This window comes from Haematobia irritans, chromosome 4 (assembly GCF_050003625.1).
Source record: "Haematobia irritans isolate KBUSLIRL chromosome 4, ASM5000362v1, whole genome shotgun sequence".
NCBI classification, from domain to species: domain Eukaryota; kingdom Metazoa; phylum Arthropoda; class Insecta; order Diptera; family Muscidae; genus Haematobia; species Haematobia irritans.
The window spans coordinates 190882239-190897971 of NC_134400.1; the positions used below are offsets into that span (position 1 = coordinate 190882239).

At 31.2% G+C, this 15733-nt stretch overlaps 1 protein-coding gene across 1 annotated transcript in view; it reads right to left on the reverse strand.

Annotated features, from left to right (window-relative positions):
- Positions 1–4253, reverse strand: part of RhoGEF3 (Rho guanine nucleotide exchange factor 3) — a 710057-nt gene extending 705804 nt beyond the window's left edge. Inside the window, exon 1 of the mRNA XM_075305340.1 lies at positions 4104–4253. The gene's annotated coding sequence lies outside the window, so the exon portion shown is untranslated. The remainder of the gene's footprint in view (positions 1–4103) is intronic.
- Positions 4254–15733: the final 11480 nt, after the last annotated feature.

The window sequence follows — 15733 nt, forward strand, 5'->3', positions numbered from 1 at the left end:
CAATTTTATATAGAAATAAAATTTTGACAAAATTTCCTATAGAAATAAAATTTTGACAAAATTTCCTATAGAAATAAAATTTTGACAAAATTTTCTACAGAAATAACATTTTGACAAATTTTTTTATAGAAATAACATTTTGACACAATTTTCTATAGAAATAAAAGTTTGATAAAATTTTCTATAGAAATAAAATTTTGACAAAATTTTCTATAGAAATAAAATTTTGACACAATTTTCTATAGAAATAAAATTTTGAAAAAATTTTCTGTAGAAATAAAATTTTAAGAAAATTTTCTATAGAAATAAAATTTTGACACAATTTTCTATAGAAATAAAATTTTGAATTCTGACAAAATTTTCTATAGAAATAAAATTTTGATAAACTTTTCTATAGAAATAAAATGTTGAGAAAATTTTCTATAGAGATAAAATTTTGACAAAATTTTCTATAGAAATAAAATGTTGACACAATTTTCTATAGCAATAAAATTTTAAGAAAATTTTCTATAGAAATAAAATTTTGAGAAAATTTTCTATAGAAATAAAATTTTGAGAAAATTTTCTATAGAAATAAAATTTGGCAAAATTTTCTATAGAAATGAAATTTTGACAAAATTTTCTATAGAAATAAAATTTTAAGAAAATTTTCTATAGAAATAAAATTTTAAAAAAATTTGCTATAGAAATAAAATTTTGACAAAATTTTCTATAGAAAAAAAATTTTGACAAAATTTTCTATAGAAATAAAATTTTGACAAACTTTTCTATAGAAATAAAATTTTGACAAAATTTTCTATAGAAATAAAATTTTGACAAAATTTTCTATAGAAATAAAATTTTGACAAAATTTTCTTTGGAAATAAAATTTTGACAAAATTTTCTGTAGAAATAAAATTTTGACCCAATTTTCTATAGAAATAAAATTTTGACAAATTTTTCTATAGAAATAAAATTTTGACAAAATTTTCTATAGAAATAAAATTTTGACAAAATTTTTTATAGAAATAAAATTTTGACACAATTTTCGATAGAAATAAAATTTTTACAAAATAAAATTTTCACAGAAATAAAATTTTGACACAATTTTCTATAGAAATAAAATTTTGACAAAATTTCTATAGCAATACAATTTTGACAAAATTTCTATAGCAATACAATTTTGACAAAATTTTCTATAGAAATAAAATTTTAAGAAAATTTTCTATAGAAATAAAATTTTGACAAAATTTTCTATAGAAATAAAATTTTAAGAAAATTTTCTATAGAAATAAAATTTTGACAAAATTTTCTATAGAAATAAAATTTTGACAAAATTCTGAAGAAATAAAATGTTAACAAAATTTTCTATAAAAATAAAATTTTGGCAAAATATCCTATAGAAATAAAATTTTGACAAATTTTTCTATAGATAGAAAATTTTGACAAAATTTTCTATAGAAATAAAATTTTGACAAATTTTTCTATAGAAATAAAATTTTGACAAAATTTTCTATAGAAATAAAATTTTTACAAAATATTCTATAAAAATACAATTTAGACAAAATTTTGTATAGAAATAAACTATTTATACAATTTTCTATAGAAATAAAATTTTGACAAAATTTTCTATAGAAATAAAATTTTGACAAAATTTTCTAAAGAAATAAAGATTTGCCTCAATTTTCTATAGAAATAACATTTTGACTCAATTTTCTATAGAAATAAAATTTTGAGAAAATTTTCTATAGAAACAAAATTTTGACAAAATTTTCTATAGAAATAAAATTTCGACAAAATTTTCTATAGAAATAAAATTTTGACCAAATTTTCTATAGAAATAACATTTTGAGAAAATTTTTTATAGAAATAACATTTTGACACAATTTTCTATAAAAATAAAAGTTTGATAAAATTTTCTATAGAAATAAAATTTTGACAAAATTTTCTATAGAAATAAAATTTTGATAAACTTTTCTATAGAAATAAAATGTTGAGAAAATTTTCTATAGAAATAAAATTTTGAGAAAATTTTCTGTAGAAATAAAATTTTAAGAAAATTTTCTATAGAAATAAAATTTTTGACACAATTTTCTATAGAAATAAAATTTTGAGAAAATTTTCTGTAGAAATAAAATTTTAAGAAAATTTTCTATAGAAATAAAATTTTGACACAATTTTCTATAGAAATAAAATTTTGAGAAAATTTTCTATAGAAATAAAATTCTGACAAAATTTTCTATAGAAATAAAATTTTGATAAACTTTTCTATAGAAATAAAATGTTGAGAAAATTTTCTATAGAAATAAAATTTTGAGAAAATTTTCTATAGAAATAAAATTTTGACAAAATTTTCTGTAGAAATAAAATTTTAAAAAATTTTTATAGAAATAAAATTTTCTGTATAACTAAAATTTTGACACAAATTTCTATAGAAATAAAATTTTGACAAAATTTTCGATAGAAATAAAATTTTGACAAAATTTTCTCTAGAAATAAAATTTTGACAAAATTTTCTATAGAAATAAAATTTTGACAAAAATTTCGTTGGAAATAAAATTTTGACAAAATTTTCTATAGAAATAAAAGTTTTTAAAATTTTGAGGAAATTTTCTATGGAAATACAATTTGCAGAAATATTGCGAAAATTTGCTATAGTAATAAAATGTTTATAAAATTTTGTATAGAAAAATACATTGTGACAAAATAAAGCTAATGGTCGCCTGTTTGTTTTTAGTAAAAAATTGACATATCGTAATATTTCCACACATTCAGAGTGATACATCACAATTTTTCTTCGCCTTTTGTTATCGAAGCAATGAGAAACACTAACGAGTGTTGGCAGTGTTTTTCTGTATATTGTCCCCAAATGCGGACGCTTGCGTCCCCAAAATTCCCCAATTTAAATTATAGTTCCTCATAAAAATCCCAAATAAATATTTGATAAATTTTTATACCAAAAATAAAGAAATAGTTTCTGCTATAGAATATCAGTAAAATTTTTAAAATTGAAAAGAAAAATATGTAAAAGATTTGTCATAAAACACATATTTATAGGATATATTGTCCAAATCCAAGATGAACACTAATTAGGGGTAATACTTAGGCCCAAGTGCTCACGAAATGATTTAAAAATTGTAGAAAGGTGTCTTAGCCAAGCGCTTTAGCTCCCAAAGCAAAATCGTATGTCCGTTTCTAGTTCAAAGGCTCCAATTGCATCCTTTTGTATGCCGTAAAAAGAAGGTGCAAAATCTTTTTTATTAATTTTAACGATTCGCTTCGTTTTTAATAATCACGTAGACTTAAAAAAAAACAAAAGTTCATATAAACTATTATAGTAAACCCGATTTTGAAAAAATCACCAAATGTATGAAAATTCTCCATCCTTCAAGCCCGCAACTCAAAAATTTCGTCCCCATCCAAGAAAAACATAAACAACTTGAGGGAAATTATCCACAATACTGATAACACTGAAATCAACCGCTGAAGACGGATCATTCACGACACACACACAATTCTGGTTATTCCCAGAAGAGCCTATACATCAAAGAACATTTAAAGTAATGAAGAACTTCCAAATTAGGTGATAATTCAAGATATCTTCATAACAGCCTTTTTGTGATGTACAATAAAAGCAATGTCTTAGGAGGAATTGCCATTTTGTTCTGGGTCTCCAAACTGACTGTTTTAAACTAGTTTTTTTTTTAATTATTGACGTTTTTTATATTTCATATCCTTACTGCAGGGTATCTGAAATTCGCCGTTATTATTTTTAATATCATATTTTCTTCTTAATTTATATCAAAATTATTAAACCCAAATTAATAATATCCTGATACACACTCTTAATTTATACCAATTCGAATAACCCCTAGAATTTACAAAAAAATATTTGTCTGGATGCTATATCCACAAAAATAGTGTCCAGATACACACTGTTGCATAACGACAAACCTTTGATGGGAGTTATTGATAAAATTTTTTGCATTACAATATTTTGATATTCCTTTAAGATAGATTTTGCATATTCAACATTCACTTAATTCCATTAGATATTTTTTTTTTCTTCTTCTTAATTATTTGTTTTTAGTAAATTATTATTTTCTTTTATTTTTTGTTTTTACCTTTTCCTTAACTCTTTACACTTTAATTTCCACCAATCACAATGTGAGCCTCTCTCGCTCTTTTTTTTAATTGATAGCAAATTTAAAACAAAAATTCAAATATTCAAAATTTGTAGCAAATGTTGTTAAAACAAGGCCAAGTATGCAAAAATTATATTTTCCTTGGGAAAATAATATATTGCTTATTTTTGTTTTTTTTTGTAATTTTTTTTGTTATAGAAAATTTTAAAAATTTTTGGATATGATTTTTTTTCGAAAAGCACTTTTTCAATTTAAGAATATGTAAAATTTTGATTAATTTTTTTCTTTATGGATTTTTCACTTTTTGAAAACACTCTTTTTTTCAATTTTCTTTATAGCCTTTAAATTTTAAATTTCTTAAATTATTTTTAATATTTTTTCTATATCATTGCTTGCACTTAAAACTTTTTTATTAATTTTTGTTTGAGAATAGGTGTTGAGCTTTACAATATTTAATTGATTTGTTTAATTTGGTTTCTTCTTAAATATCTTCAATATTTGTTAAAAAGAAATATATTTTTTTTTTTGGTTTGATATACACATAGACAGAGCCATAGAAAAATTAAACTTAAAGTTTTAATCACAAGAGAAACGAGTACCTGTTTTGTTGCGAAAGTGTTGTGACACCTGCAAACTCCGAATTACAACTGATGTTGGTTGTAGTGACCTCGCCATTGGTGGTGGTAGCTGAAGTCTTTGTTGACGCTGTTGTGGCAACATTATCGAATGATTCAACGTCTACGTTGGCGGCATCAGCAGCAGCAGCAGCAACATTGTGAACACCATCATCATCATCGGCAGAAGCAGCAGCAGCAACAGCATCTTCATTATCATTATCGGCTTTGTTATTATTATTATTGATCCCCTCTTTAACAGCTGCAGTCGACATTGATGTTGGAGTTAACGTTGATGTTTCTGTTTCTGCTTCAGCCTCCTCCATAGCTTTACTACAGTCACAGTCAATTATGGTTGCTTTACTGTCATGCCGCTCATAGCTCTCAGCTTCAGTATTAAGATTGAGAGCTAAATCTCCCTCTAACTCAATGCCATTGTTATGTTGTTGTTGTCCATCAATAGCATCCACACTTGATGCTAGAGCAACATGTTTCTCATCATCTATAGGAATATGTTGTTGCTTAATTTCCGTTTCATTAGACTCGGCCTCATGTTGTAAGGCTGTTATGGCTTGGGAAATTTCCTTAATTTCTTGTAAAATATCTAAATTTTCAGGAATGTCGTTTTTATTCTCTTCACCCTTAGGGGGATATAGTATATCTGACTTTTCTTCGAAATTCTCTTTGGGTTTCTTTGGTTTAGGAACTTTACAACGTTTCTCTTCCCCTTTTGTTTGAGGTGAGAGAGTTTCCTCTCTGTTGCTATTACTCTCACTAACATTCAATGTGGATTTTATTTCATCTGAGCAAGGTCCCTCTTTTCGTATAATGGCTTCCTTGGTTGTTATTGTTGTGGTCTTATTTGAACCAGCACCTTTCTCTCTCGTTGTTGTCGTGGTTATGGTTGTGGTGGTCATATTATTACTCTCTGTAACTGTCGTCTCATTGCTATAGATGATTTTTGTTTTTATTTCGGGTTTTGTTTTGCTCGCTCGTTCTTTGCTGTTACTACTGCTACTATTGCTGATTTTACGTTTGCTAACACGTGTTGGCGGCTGGCCAGCCAGGCCAATGTGTAAAGTGGGTGGCTTGAGAGTCTGGGGGCCAGACGACGACGCCGATGCTGACAGCGAGGCTGTGGTGAATGTTGACGATGACGGTGTAGTCAACGTAGAGGCCGTGGCAGAGCCATGGACCTGAAAGTAATCTTTGTGTTTGGCCATTTGTGATTGTTGCTGCTGTTCCCATTCTAGTTGGCAACATGTATCACAGCTTAGATTGGATAAAGGAGCCACTGGGGAAGGGGTCTTATGTTGCTGGGCTCCCCCACCACTACCACTGGGAGAACGTTTTTGTTGACGATGATGATGGCGTTTACCACTGGTTTTCTGGCCGGCTACAGTTTCTTCATGTGTTTTGGTGCTATTACGGCGTTCTCTTCTCTCTTCTGTGTATGGTGTTTGTCCCTCATGTTTGTGGTGTTTACTGCTGCCATAATGTTTATCCTTATGGCGCTCTTCTTTGTCCTTGCCATTACCATCACCAGTGATATTGGTGTCTAGCATCGAGTTATTTAGCTCTTGATTATCCTCCAACATTTGCATATCCTGGTGGTGTGGTTGCTGCTTTCTAACCTTGAGTTTTGAACTCACAACCAGGGCCGTTGATGAAGGACCTTTGGTATCATCTACATTTTCCTCCTTTTCCTGCATTGTTATGGCCTTCGTACTAGAACTAGTGGGAGTTGTGACAATGGTGGTGGTGGTGGTGCTGCTGGTGGTGGTGTTGGCCTGTTTCATTTCCACATTTGCATTTGTTTCCGGTTGTTGGTGTTGGTCTGTGACCATTATGTCGCCTTCAAATTTTGTTTTGTAGGCCTTTATGTCTTCACCATATGGGGCGACCATTTGTTGCTCTTGTTTTTCATCATTAACACATAAATCTTGGGTCTCATATTCTCTATCTGGGTTTTGGGATGCTACATGCGAATGATGATGATGATGATTTTCTTGTTGCTCCTTCTGCTGCTGCTCGTTGGGGTCCATCTGCAGTTGTAGCTTATTTTTGGGATCCAGAGAATGCTCAGAATGTCCTTCAACTTCATAGTGTTGCTGTATAAGCCCAACGATGGAGATGAGAAAAAGAGCAAATACAAAGAAAACAATGGAATTACAATCAATGAATAAGCAAAAAATAATAAAAAAAAAAATACAAAATACAAAATATAAAATATAAATCTCAAAACCAAAAGCTCATTTGGGGGACAATGAGAATATTTTTGTTCTTTTTTTCTCTTTGGATCAAAGAAGCAAAAGGTGAGCAAAAGAGTTATATAATTGCATATTTGTGAAAATAAAATATGGGATTAATTAAATTTGGGATCGCCTGCTTATTTCCTACACTGACAAAAAGTTTACCAATTTCCAAATATTATTTTTGGTATTGATTCCGAAACAAAGGAGAGAGATTGTACATGATGAGATAGTACATGAAGTTGTAGTATAAGTTAAGCATCATATATGTATTCGCTTAAATAATTAAAAAAAAATATTTGTGAAAATAAAATATGGGATTAATTAAATTTGGGATCGCCTGCTTATTTCCTACACTGACAAAAAGTTTACAAATTTCCAAATATTATTTTTGGTATTGATTCCGAAACAAAGAAGACAGATAGTACCCCAAGGAAACACTCCGAGAAGGAATCACGCCTTTATTATTTTTGGTGAGAAAAAAAAATATTTCTGAGACAAAAAATTTCCATATTCCCCGTAAAAAAGTAACATTATGCTTTCGAAACAGTATTGACGTGATAACAAATTGGAAACCAATGCAGTAGATTGTCATTTTTACAGCCGATAGCTGAACATGAACAGTGCTTTTAAAACTGTAGTCAGAATAGAGATGGCATAGTTGAAATGGTACTAAATAAACTTCGCAAAAAATACTTTTCTAAGCCAAAAGGTACATTATTCAATTGATAGATGGAAAGCATACTCTAAAGTCTAAAAGGGAATGGAATGGTATTTTTCTAATGAAAGAGAACCATTGTGATAATGCCATAAATAAAATACAATTATATTTTATAAGAATCATTACAGTTAGAATTGTCGTGTGCTAAACTGAAACTACCTCATAAGAAGATCTTAGCAACTCTCAGATTTTACAGCAAAATACGTTATAAAATTGGAAACCACTCATGGTACAATAATTCCCAGGTAGTTGCAGTATTACAAAAAAAAAAAAAAAAAAACAAAAACAACAGAATTCAAGTACATCCAAATGTAAGTTTTGTTTATAATTTTAATGTTAGTAAACAAAAAATATTAAATATTTCCAATTTGTTTTGTTTACATTTTAATGTTAGTTACCAATAGTAACCTAAGTAACCAATAGTTACCTATGTAACCAGTAGTAACCAGACATGTTTTTGACAATAATAACCTGTGGCATGTAAAATGTAACCAATATTAACAAGACATGTTTTTGACAGTTGGATGTACTCAGCTGTGAACAGCTGACTGTGATGTAGTACCTTTGGTAGTTTTATCATGGAAACCACTGCAGTATATTGTCACTTTTACAGTTGAGAGCTGTACATGAACAGTGCTTTTTAAACTGTAGTCAGAACAGGGTTGATAATTGCCATAGTTGAAATGCTATTAAATAAACTTCTTTCCCAAGCCACAAAAGAATCTTTATACATTTTATAAAAGCAATACATGTTCTACAGTCGAAAAGGAAATTGTACGGTCCTTTTCAGGTTTTCTATAGGAAAACTTTAATTCAGCCGAGCTGAAGTATGTATGCTATAGAAAAACTTTAATTCAGCTTAGCTGAATTATGTTTTCTATAGGAAAACTCTAATTCAGCCGAGCTGAAGTATGTTTTCTATAGGAAAACTTTAATTCAGCTTAGCTGAATTAAGTTCTCAATAGGAAAACTTTAATTCAGCCTAGCTGAATTACGTTTTATATAGGAAAACTTTAATTCAGCTTAGCTGAATTAGGGGTTTTTATAGGAAAACTTTAACTCAGCACAGCTGAATTATGTTTTATATAGGAAAACTTTAATTCAGCTTAGCTGAATTAGGGGTTTTTATAGAATTATGCTTTCTATAGGAAAACTTTAATTCACCTTAGCTGATTTAGGTTATAAATACGAAAACTTAAATTTAACATACCTGAATTGAGTATGTATAGGAAAACTCTAATTCAGCCAAGCTGAATTAGGGTTTCCATAGGAAAACTTTAATTCAGCCGAGCTGAAGTATGTTTTCTATAGGAAAACTTTATGTTTTGTATGGGAAAAATTTAATTTAGCTTAGCTGCATTGGGTTTTTTCATAGGGAAACTTCAACTCAACATAGCTGACTTATGTTTTCTATAGGAAATCTTTATTTCTGCGGAGCTGACTTGCGCTTTCTATAGGAAAACTTCAATTCAGCTCAGCTGAATTATGCCTGAATTGGGTTTCTATAGGAAAACTCTAATTCAGCCAAGCTGAATTAGGTTTTCTATTGGAAAACGTTAATTCAGCCAAGCTGAATTAAGTTTTTCTGTAGAAAAACTTTAATTCAGTGGGAAAATTTGATTCAGCTTAGCTGAAATATATTTTCTACAGGAAAACTTTAATTCAACCTACCTGAATTATGTTTTAGTTAGGAAAATGTTCATTAAGCCGAGCTGAAATATGTTTCCTATAGAGAAATTTTAATTCTACAGTACTGAATTATGCATTCTATAGGAAAACTTAAACTCGGCCCAGCTGAATTATGTTCTCAATAGGAAAACTTTAATTCAGCCGAGCTGAATTATGTTGTGTATGGGAAAAATTTAATTCAGCTTAGCTGCATTGGATTTTTTATAGGGAAAACTATAATTCATCTTAGCTGAATTAGTGTTTTTTTATAGGAAAACTTTAATTCAGCGCAGATGAATTATGTTTTATATAGAAACACTTGAAATCAGCTTAGCTGATTTAGGTTATATATATAAAACTTAAATTTAACATACCTGAATTGGAAAACTCTAATTCAGCAAGCTGAATTAGGTTTTTCTATAGGAAAAGTTTAATTCAGCTAAGCTGAATTAGGTTTTTCTGTACAAAAACTTTAATTCAGTGGGAAAATTTGATTTAGCTTAGCTGAAATATATTTTCTATTCTATATTTCGGCATAGCTGAATTGGGTTTTTTACATAGGGAAAACTATTAGTTGAATTAGTGGTTTTTTATAGGAAAACTTTAATTCAGCCCAGCTGAATTATGTTTTATATAGGAAAACTTGAAATCAGCTTAGCTGATTTAGGTTATATAGGAAAACTTAAATTTAACATACCTGAATTGGGTTTCTATAGGAAAACTCTAATTCAGCTAAGCTGAATTAGGTTTTCTATAGGAAAACTCTAATTCAGCCAAGCTGAATTAGGTTTTTCTGTAGAAAAACTTTAATTCAGAGGAAACATTTCATTCAGCTTAGCTAAAATATATTTTCTACAGGAAAACTTTAATTCAACCCACCTGAATTATGTTTTAGTTAGGAAAATGTTCATTCAGCCGAGCTGAAATATGTTTCCTATAGGAAAATTTTAATTCTGCCGTACTGAATTATGCATTCTATAGAAAAACTTCAACTCGGCCCGGCTGAATTATGTTCTCAATAGGAAAACTTTAATTCAGCCGAGCTGAATTATGTTTTGTATGGGAATTTTTTTTTCGGCTTAGCTGCATTGGGTTTTTTCATAGGGAAACTTCAAATCAACATAGCTGAATTAGATTTTCTATGGAAAAACTTCAATTCAGGAAAACTAATTCATCTTAGCTGAATTAGTGTTTTTTTATAGGAAATCATTAATTCAGCCCAGCTGAATTATGTTTTATATAGCAAAACTTGAAATCAGCCTAGCTGATTTAGGTTATATATAGGAAAACTTAAATTGAACATACCTGAATTGGGGTTTCTATAGGAAAACTCTAATTCAGCTAAGCTGAAATAGGTTTTTCTGTAGAAAAACTTTAATTCAGAGGAAACATTTCATTCAGCTTAGCTAAAATATATTTTCTACAGGAAAACTTTAATTCAACCTACCTCAATTATGTTTTAGTTAGGAAAATTTTTATTCAGCCGAGCTGAAATATGAAATATGCCGTCCTGAATTATGCAGTCTATAGTAAAACTTTAATTCACCCCATATGAATAATATTTTTTATAGGAAAACTTTAATTCAGCTTAACTGAATTAGGTTTTTTTATAGGAATACTTCAATACAGCCTAACTGAATTATGTTTTTTAAAGGAAAACTTGAGATCAGCCCAACTGATTTAGGTTTTCTACAGGAAAACTTTAATTCAGCCTAACTGAATTATGTTGTCTATAGGAAAACTTTAATTCGGATCAGCTGAATTATATTTTCTATATGAAATCTTTAATTCAGGATAACTGAATTTGATTCCTATATGGGAACCTTATTCCAGCCTAGATGAGTTAGTTTTTCTACAGGATAACTTTAATTCAGCCCAGCTAAATTTTGTTTTCTAGAGAAAAACTTTAATTCAGCCCAGCTAAATTTTGTTTTCTAGAGAAAAACTTTAATTCACCCACGCTGAATTAGGTTTTCTGTAGGAAAACTTAAATTCAGCTAAGCTGAATAATATTTTCTATAGAAAAACTTTAACTTAGCCTAGCTGAATTAGGTTTTCTATAGCTGAATAATATTTTCTATAGAAAAACTTTAACTCAGCCTAGCTGAATTAGGTTTTCTGTAGGAAAACTTAAATTCAGCTAAGCTGAATATTATTTTTTATAGGAAAATTTTAATTCAGCCAAGCAAAATTAGGTTTTTTTATAGGAAAACTTTAATTCAGCTAAGCTGAAATATGTTTTCTATAAGAAACAATTTAAATTGATTTAATTTATTTCTCCATCAAAAACCCCCACTTTCACCAAACTAAGATAATATCTATATAAATTATTTTAATTAATTTTTTATTTGCAAAGGCTCATTTCGTGGGAATTTTGTCATAGACACTATTGATGCCGTAAATCAAACACCATTCTAAGAATTTGTATTTTATTTGATACGGTCCATGACAATCCTTTTTAACAAACTCATAATTTTATAGCTATTTTAGATGTAGATTCAATGTTTCAAGGGAAAAAATTATGCCAGTCTGTCTGCCTGGGCATGTAGTTATATTCTTTTTTTTTTTGTTATAATTATCATTGTCATGGCTGGTGGTTTATGGTTACGAAATCGTATACGATTTCGCTGTAATGGCCCAGGGTCAATGGATAATTTTTCTATAATCTTTTCAAGGTTCTATTGGTGGCAAAGAGACGAATCTATCCTTTGGCAAGTTGAGAAATATTTTTGGTGATTATCAAAGACTTTCGAGTATATTATGTTAGCTTGAATCGTTTTTTATTGACTGACTTTAAAATATTTTCAATGAATACATATTATAAGAAATATTACAAACTCAATGCCTATTATGATAAATATAAATTACTAAACTGTAAAGTTAAGTGAAACATACATGTTGTATTCGAGATATATCAAGTCATAACTTCAATACTCCTCCTCAACATGGATGTTCCATTACAACAAAAAAAAAATATAATTATACCCTCCACCATAGGATGGGGGTATATTAACTTTGTCATTCCGTTTGTAACACATCGACATATTGCTCTAAGACCCCATAAAGTATATATATATATATATATATATATATTCTGGGTCGTGATGAAATTCTGAGTCGATCTGAGCATGTCCGTCCGTCCGTCCGTCCGTCTGTTGAAATCACGCTAACTTCCGAACGAAACAAGCTATCGACTTGAAACTTGGCACAAGTAATTGTTATTGATGTAGGTCGGATGGTATTGCAAATGGGTCATATCGGTTCACTTTTATGTATAGCCCCCATATAAACGGACCCCCAAATTTGGCTTGCGATTGCTCTAAGAGAAGCAAATTTCATCCGATCCGGCTGAAATTTGGTACATGGTGCTAGTATATGGTCTCTAACTACCATGCAAAAATTGGTCCATATCGGTCCACTTTTACGTATAGCCCCCATATAAACGGACCCCTCAATTTGGCTTGCGATTGCTCTAAGCGAAGCAAATTTCATCCGATCCGGCTGAAATTTGGCACATGGTGTTAGTATATGGTCTCTAACTACCATGCAAAAATTGGTCCACATCGGCCTATAAAGGGTGATACGGTCAAAATTTGGTCAAGGGAAAACGCGTGTAAATCGGTGAAATCGTTTATTTAAAAAATCAAATTAAATTTCGTTTTCAAATTCAATTAGTATAAAATTCAGGAAAAATATTCAGTTAGGCTTTCGCTTTTCCAAATCCGAATTGCCGGGCCTCACGCTTGACACCTGCCATCATATTATGTACAGCCACCTTGTCCACCTTCTTCGCCGCAGAAAGCCAGTTTGCCTTGAACTGCTGCAGTTTTTTTGGTCTTCTTTAGGTTCCGCTTGACAATAGCCCAGTATTTCTCAATTGGGCGGAGCTCTGGCGTGTTGGGAGGGTTCTTGTCCTTGGGAACCACCTGCACGTTGTTGGCGGCGTACCACTCCATGGCCTTTTTACCGTAATGGCAAGATGCCAAATCCGGCCAAAATAGTACGGAACAACCGTGTTTCTTCAGGAAAGGCAGCAGACGTTTATTCAAACACTCTTTCACGTAAATTTCTTGGTTGACTGTCCCGGAAGCTATGAAAATGCTGCTTTTCAAGCCACAGGTACAAATGGCTTGCCAAACCAGATATTTGTTTGCGAACTTTGACAGTTTTATGTGCTTGAAAATATCTGCTACCTTTCCCCTTCCTTTTGCCGTATAAAACTCCTGTCCCGGAAGCTGCTTCTAGTCGGCTTTGACGTAGGTTTCGTCGTACATTACCACGCAGTCAAACTTCGTCAGCATCGTCGTGTACAGCCTCCGGGATCGCGCTTTGGCCGTCGTATTTTGTTTATCATCGCGATTTGGAGTCACTACCTTCTTGTAAGTCGATAGTCCGGCTCGTTTTTTGGCTCGATGCACGGTTGTAGACGATACACCCAGCTTATTTGCGGCATCTCGGAGAGAGAGGTTAGGGTTTCGCTTGAAACTACCGGCAACTCTCTTTGTCGTCTCAGCGGCTTCCGGTTTTCGATTTCCCCTCGATCCAGACTTCCTGGCTGTCGACAAACGTTCCCCAAACACTTTAATTACATTTGTAACGGTTGATTTGGCAACTTTTAGCCATTTTGCCAGCTTTGCGTGCGAGTAGCTCGGATTTTCGCGATGCGCGAGCAAAATTTTGATACGCTGCTCTTCTTGCTTGGACGGCATTTTGACAACTGAAGAGTGAATTCCAAAATCAAAATAGGAGCAACATTCTACACACACACACCTTCAAAATGAGGGGTGTTCAGGTTTTTTAAATGCAAAATTGAAAGAAATACGTCAAGTTTATATTGACCAAATTTTGACCGTATCACCCTTTAGTTACATATAGCCCCCATATAAACCGATCCCCCGATTTGGCTTGCGGAGCCTCTAAGAGAACTAAATTTCATCCGATCCGGCTGAAATTTGGTACATGGTGTAAGTATATGGTATCTAACTACCATGCAAAAATTGGTCCATATCGGTCCACTTTTACGTATAGCCCCCATATAAACGGACCCCCAAATTTGCCTTGCGATTGCTCTAAGAGAAGCAAATTTCATCTGATCCGGCTGAAATTTGGTACATGGTGTTAGTATATGGTCTCTAACTACCATGCAAAAATTGGTCCACATCGGCCCATAATTATATAGAGCCCCCATATAAACTGATCCCCAGATTTGACCTCCGGAGCCTCTTAGAGGAGCAAAAGTCATCCGATCCGGTTGAAATTTGGTACGTGGTGTTAGTATATGGTCTCTAACAACCACAAGAATTGGTCCATATGGGTCCATAATTATATATAGCCCCCATATAAATCGATCCCCAGATTTGTCCTCCGGAGCCTCTTGGAGGAGCTAAATTCATCCGATTCGGTTGAAATTTGGAACATAGTGTTAGAATGTGGTTTCTAACAAACACGCAAGAATTGGTCCATATCGGTCCATAATTATATATAGCCCCCATATAAACCGTTCCCAAGATTTGATCTCTGGAGCCTCTTGGAGGAGCAAAATTCATCCGATCCGGTTGAAATTTGAAACGTGGTGTTAGTATAAGGCCGCTTATAACCATGCCATAATTGGTCCATATCGGTCTATAGTTATATATAGCCGATCCCCAATCACACAAAAATTGGTCCATATCGGTTCATAATTATGGTTGCCACTCGAGCCAAAAATAATCTACCAAAATTTTATTTTTATAGAAAACATTGTCAAAATGTTATTTCTATAGAAAATGTTGTCAAAATTTTATTTCTATAGAAAATTTTTTCCAAATTTTATTTCTATAGAAAATTTTGTCAAAATTTTTATTTCTATAGAATATTTTTTCCAAATTTTATTTCTATAGAAAATTTTTTCCAAATTTTACTTCTATAGAAAATATTGTCAACATTTTATTTTGTCAAAATTTTATTTCTATAGAAACTTTAAACTTAATTATATACGTATTTCATTGGCCTTTTTATACCCTCCATCATAGGATGGTGGTATATTAACTTTGTCATTCCGTTTGTAACACATCGAAATATTGCTCTAAGACCCCATAAAGTATATATATTCTTGGTCGTGGTGAAATTCTGAGTCGATCTAAGCATGTCCGTCCGTCCGTCCGTCCGTCCGTCTGTTGAAATCACGCTAACTTCCGAACGAAACAAGCTATCGACTTGAAACTTGGCACAAGTAGTTGTTATCGATGTAGGTCGGATGGTATTGAAAATGGGCCATATCGGTCCACTTTTACGTATAGCTCCCATATAAAGGGACCTTCAGATTTGGCTTGTGGAGCCTCTAACAGAAGCATATTTCATCCGATCCGGCTGAAA